Source organism: Lampetra planeri, chromosome 24 (genome assembly GCF_965212315.1).
Source record: "Lampetra planeri chromosome 24, kcLamPlan1.2.h2, whole genome shotgun sequence".
Lineage (NCBI taxonomy): Eukaryota > Metazoa > Chordata > Hyperoartia > Petromyzontiformes > Petromyzontidae > Lampetra > Lampetra planeri.
The window spans coordinates 6,961,554-6,968,011 of record NC_136130.1 but is presented as its reverse complement, the minus strand read 5'-3'; positions in this window follow the sequence as shown (position 1 = coordinate 6,968,011).

The following is a 6,458-nucleotide window of genomic DNA, read 5'->3' as shown; positions in this document are numbered from 1 at the left end:
CCACACTGACAGCACCGATGAGCCCATGTGCCTAATTGTATAAACCTGTTCATGGCTTTATTGGAATATAGGGCACAAAATGATAAAGCATTATACATGTATACGCATACCTGGTAATCCAGTGCCTTATGCCTATAACCCTTACTCCAAGCCAGCCTAGCATTGTTAAGTGAAATATCGACTGAGAACGTTTAAGCTCAGAACGTGGTTAATGTACACGCTACCAAACTTGTGATGTTGTGACAGCCACACTGCTTTCGACTTAGAACGACTCACTTCATTTGCCACAACGGTGCCAAAGTTAAAGCACAACGGACTACCGTCACTTGGTAGTGTTGATCACACAAAGAACTCTGATCTGCGAATATCACACAGTGCCCGAGTGAGCCACGGGGACAGGAGACATGAGGGCAGGGACTGCGGTATTAAAAATAAATCCGTTCTGTTACATATACGTCCAGGAGATAAAAATACGCCCTGGAAAAATAAAATATTTTCCGAAACCCGGCGCGTAAATTTACAGCACCTATTTTGAAATTGTAAGGTTAGCCGTCGGAACGCACGGGGTAGTATTTCCATGGACTTAAGCCGGCGTCTGAGGCTGTGATGTGGCCTCGCCCTCTGGTGGACCACAGGTGGCGCGGTTCTTTGCGCCGTTCCTTCATTTCACTCATTTGCGATCTTTGCTAGTCTCGCCACGGGTAATCTCCGAGCGATCGCACCACGCCCGTGGTAATTTGCTTTGTGGGCTATTTTGGGTTCAAGAATCTGCTGTGTGCACTTGCACCCCATGCCAGTGAACTCTCGTGGAGCCCCCCCCCCCCCACAGGGCTGAGATTGAGGTGACCCAACCAAGGGCTTCCATTTTCGGGGGGTGTGGGTTGGTGCTGGGAGGCAAGCTTAATTTTAGGACGTGAACACATCCCATATATATCAGTAAACACTACAACCAAGATATTTTGTGGAGGTCAGCGGGGATAATACAAGACCCACGAGACAACATTGTGACATATGCCTCCGTTTTATTCCTCCTGTTCACTCGGAATATATATGCAGGTCACCTATCATGATGAAGGTGGATCGTGACATGCTAAGTGAAGTGGTAGATCGTGAATTCTCCTCTGCTGCCCCCATGGTTTACAAACTGATTTATCTCCCAAGTCACCCGTGCTGTCAACCCCCTGCCCCTGCACAAGTCCAGGCTCAACACCTTCCCTTTACCTGCTGCCTATGACCGACTGCCTAACGCTACGAGGTAAATATGCTCACTGTACGTTTGTTTTAAACAACGTCTTGAGATGAGGTCGCATGTATCGTTTCAACAAAGTCTTCACGATATCCTACAGCGTCGACTCTGCAACCGAAGTGAAATCTGGAGGAAAGAAAATCAACGATGGAAAATAGGCTTGCTTTGTCTCTCAAATGATGATTAATTTATTTTTAAAATCTAAATTGTAAACTATTTTAAACAAATTAATAAAGGTGCCCCGTTTGGACGGGGTGTTTCCCCCCTCGTGACCCCCCCCCCCCGCATACTCCGCCCATGGATGGCGAGTTGTGTGGTGTCGAACTCCCCACTCAGCCTAAGGAGGAACCTGCCTCTGGATGGAGATACAAAGAGAGACGGTGCGGGGGCACTTATATATTATGGGGTGGGGGGGCATACCTCCCTTCACGTCACCCCCATGGAGTACTACAGTAGAGCTGGGACAAGTAGTTATTTAATTAAATTACAATTCTTTGACTAAACATATATGGGATGCCACGGTGGCGAGATGTTAACTACATCGCTTGGAATACAGGAGGTGGTGGGTTCGATCTCAACCCTGACGCCTGCTGCATATTTGGAGTTTGCGTGTTTTCCCCATGGCTGCGTGTATTTTTCTCCGGGTGCTCCGGTTATTTTCCCTCCACATTTTAGAAACGTGTGTTTGGAGAATTTGGCTGCTATACATTATCACAAGATAAGCCACTTCCTTGAGCTATAATGTGAAAAAGAGCCATATAGCTCAGTGGGCCTTACCTGGTAAAATAAAATAGTTTAGTTTATATTAATGTACACAACTTATTTTGTGGTTGATTATTCAGGTTGGCTTAAGAATTGTAATTGCACCCCTACCCCGAAGGTGGGAAACCCCCTAAAAAGCCATGCCCAGCATGACGCGGCTTCTTGGTGCCGCTGGTGTAGCCAAGCTCCTCCCATCACTTGCAGTCCAGCGGCACATTTGGGAACAGAGGTGCGACTTTTAAAAAAATATTTTTCCGGTTATCTGATTAGTCACACTATCGAACCGATAATCGGTAATCAATAACTTTACAGGATTCCCTCGTTATTCGCGAGGGATGCGATACGGATATTCTCGTGAAAAGCAAACTTCGCAGATAAATGATGTTGACCTACGAAAACCTCAATTTCAAATGAATTACCTGAAATAAATTAAGTAAACAAGCTATTAAACACATGAACATTATCATAAAAATATCTTTATCTCATCACTTTCTGTCATCACTTTATTTCATCACTTTATCTCGATGCAGTCGAGTAGAGATCCGAGATGCGATTCGCAGATAGCCAAAATCAATCGCGGATAGCAAAGTGCGTGAATAACGATGGAATACTGTTATTGTGTTATTGAATAATGTACAGGTTCGATTCCTCGGCGCGGCGGTTGAAACAATAGGCACTTTGTATTTATTTAAAAAATCCACCCTTTCGCTCAACATCCACTTCTGTTCACCGGGCAGTACACGTGTTCACCACAATCAATCGGTAGGTTGTGGGCGGCGGGGTAAATGTGGCTACTTACTATAGTCCGTGGGACCAGAGCGGATATTTCACTCGTCGGTTCCACCTGAGGTGGCCTCACTTTCGCAGTTACAAGTTCCGTACATGGCCAATAGCAACAGTGAATTACGCAATTTTATTTTTTTAGTGTTATTAATCATTATCTGAGAATCATTTCAAATGCGTGGGGTGGTTATCAAGTACTGTAATTCAATGTTACTAGCCGTAAAAGTACACCGGCACTGATAAAGTCTTGCTACCTTAGGTGGTGCCATTTTCTGCTCTGGCAGATTAGGCCGAAATACCCTCTCGATTATAGAATTATCTCTCTTGAGAAGCCCCCTTTTCGTGGAATGGTCCATTCGCCAGCAGTGGGTGAGGGAAGCCAGTGGCAGCGAGATGCCCTTTCTGGCGGTGCGAGACGTGGCCAGATTTGTTCTAGAAGGTAAATAATCGAAAACACAAATTAAGCATGGGCACGTAAGTACAACTACTTTGTTTCATAGAACCTCTGTATTTATTAACATTATAAAAAACAATTTACGAGAACCAAAAGGATGCAGGCTGCAGGAAACGTTAAGAACCACTGTTATAAGCAAACAATTGCGGGTTTTCACCGGCATTTTGATAAACTCCACGGCGCCGAATCAGGTTGCCTTATAGAATAACGTGCTGCATTGTGTGCAGTGTACAAGCCGGTCACGAACGCCTGGCAGAGTGGCGGTGTTTGTTTGGCTTGGTAATTGCCTCTATAAGGAGGGGCCGCTATGAATACACGTGGCGGTCAGTGCTGTCCACAGAGCGGCGGAGGAGACTGCTGCCCGCCCCGTGTTTATCCAAACCCCGATTCAAATTGTTTCCATACACGCGGCGAGCTGCCACCGGGGCTGGGGAGAAACGCGTGGCCACCTCAACCCCATCTCCCCCCATCCTCACAAGATGCCCAACATGAGCTACTCCTGGTGTACACCCGGCAGCGCCACGTCGCTCCGACAAGACACGAGTAGAAAGCATGCAACATAATTCACTAACACGGCGTTGACTCGAGGTGTGATCTCTCTCTCTGTATTGTGGCCTTATTAACCTGGGCTGAGGGCGATTGGAGGCGCGTGGACCAGTGGTCTTGTTTGGTGGGGAGGGCGCCATAACGTACGGTGCGAAAGAAGTTAAACAAACCAAAACAGTTCCGTACCACTCCTGTAGTGTAAAAAAGGTAATGGAGAGTGATGGGACCTGTTCAGATATCACTCGCCACTGATGTTACTTATGGTCAGTAATCGAATTCAGATGGGTTGATTTCAAGTGCAGTGCGCTCACAACTGTGCGAGCTGGCTCCTCCCCTACACTAATATTTTTTGCAGCAAACCGTGATAGAAGAAGACCACTGCGCCCAATATTTTTTGCTAATATTTTTTTTTAACCAAAAATTAGTGGCGAGTGACATCAGTCTGAACCAACCGGTCCTGCACCTCCCCGCATTGATCAGGATCGCGATATAGCAGCGATTTTGGGGTGGGAAAAAATCCCCCCAATATTTATCTAGCGGCGAATTGACCATAGCGGCTTGATAACGATTAAGATTATTTGTGCAGATTCAGACTGGAAAAAAAACCCGGCTTTGAAGTTTCGTGAACCACTCACCTCGAAAATCCGATGTGTGGGTGAAACTCGCGAACGGAAGAGTACCAAAAAAATCCTTCTTTTGTGCAACGGACGTTGATCTATGGGTTGGCGAGCGAGCTTCTAAGGATGCCTTTGAGCCCTTGATATGATCCAAGCGGTTTGGCATTGACGCCATTTACTTTGGCGCAAAGTGTTGCGTTCCAACTTCAGAACACATTCAATAGCCCCTCGCCGTCCCTCCCTCCCACGTACCCACCTTTTTAAATCATCAAAGATGCAATCGGGCGTTGTGAGCTTTGTAGGATTCTTGAAATTCTCCATCGAGATAAACTGGGCGAATTCATCAAAAGCACGTGTTGCCCTGTCATGATTGCAAGTGTCGCGCACAGCACGCCACACTGATTGGCCGACTTTATGCGAAATCAAGTCCAACGCTCACCGTGAATTCAATTCATTAGGCAGCACTTGCAACGTGTGTGCAGGCTGGGCACCAATTAGAGCAGTGGTTCTTATACTCTTAGTTCTTTCGGTAAAGTCACGTAGGTAAAAAATGAAATTCAAATTAATAAAAATAAAACAATAAAAATCACGACGTTTCGGAGGCAACACAAGTCTCCATCATCAGGTGGGACCGTCACAGCCAGATTTGGTTCTTAACCTGGGGTACGAGATGTCCTTTCTGGGGGTGCGAGACATGGCAAGTTGTTCTCAAAGGCAAATAATCTAAAACACAAATTAAGCACGGGTACGTCAAGAACAACTACTAAGTTTCATCGAACCTAATTATTAAGATTATATTTTTTAACGATTGAGAAAAGGGGTGCAATGCTGCAGTGAAGGTTAGGAACCATTGATCTAGAGTGATAATAGACGACATGTAAAAATCATCGCCGTCTATAAATTTGAATTTGAACAATCTTGATTTGAAGTTTTCGTGACTGCAGGAATCCATACTCTTTGGTTCTTTCGGTAAAGTCACGTAGGTAGAAAAATTTAAAACATATCACGACGTGATATGTTATATTTGAAGACGACCGCTTGTGTTGCGATCAAAACGTCGTGATATATTATCTTTCTACCTCCGTGACTTTACCGAAAGAACCGGAGTCTCATTTGAACGTGTATCATTACGCCAACTTCATGCACATCGCTTAAGATAAGCAAACCTATATATCTCATCTACGGAATATAATTGCCGATTCATGATGCGTAATTGGTATGTATGCAATTTGCATATAGCGTACTTTTTGTTAATTAGCTTGGAGTTGCTTATTAATGCGATTATGACACGTTTTGCACTGTTCGCTCATTGAGGGAACAGAGTGATAATTACTGGAAGAAAAAACTAATTAATTTCGTCAGATTTGAAAGCATGTCAGATTTAACGCCACTTGCAACCCATTTGGGTCAATACGCCTGTTTTCGAGTTGAGGTATTTATTTATAAGCGAGATTTGAAGTTAAAAAAATGCGTTAAATCATGTCTTGCTTAAACAAAACGGTGCTTATTCAATTAACACGCAAACGTCTTTGAGATTATACGATTTGAGCACCACTGACAAGCAATGCTATATTTAGTAATTATACAATTAACCAAAACGTATATTAAAGTAACGTAAATAGAGTTTCAAACCATGTGGTATACACGTGTTCGTCTTTTTAATACCGTGGTCGGAAACGGCCATAATTGTGAAATTTTAATGTCACTCATTGGGTTGTAATGACTACATGGTTGGAGGATAAAGTGATTGTGCTGTGCAGTTTCATTAAACGCTGACAATGGATAAATTACAGCAGGCTTTTATTGAAAATCTGAGCAAATCGTTTGTTGAATTTTTACATGTTCTTTGCAAACGGATTGTTGTCGATTTATTACCAGAATCTGATAAAGCTTTGAAGCTCGTATTTTCTGTAAATGCTATTTATATATATAAAAACCCGCACAGGCAGACCTCACCGAATGGCGAGGTTACGTTCCTGAACAATGCCGTATTAGACAGAAAAAGCCCTCTACAAAAAGATAGCTTATGTGGAAAATGTTTGCGTTCCTG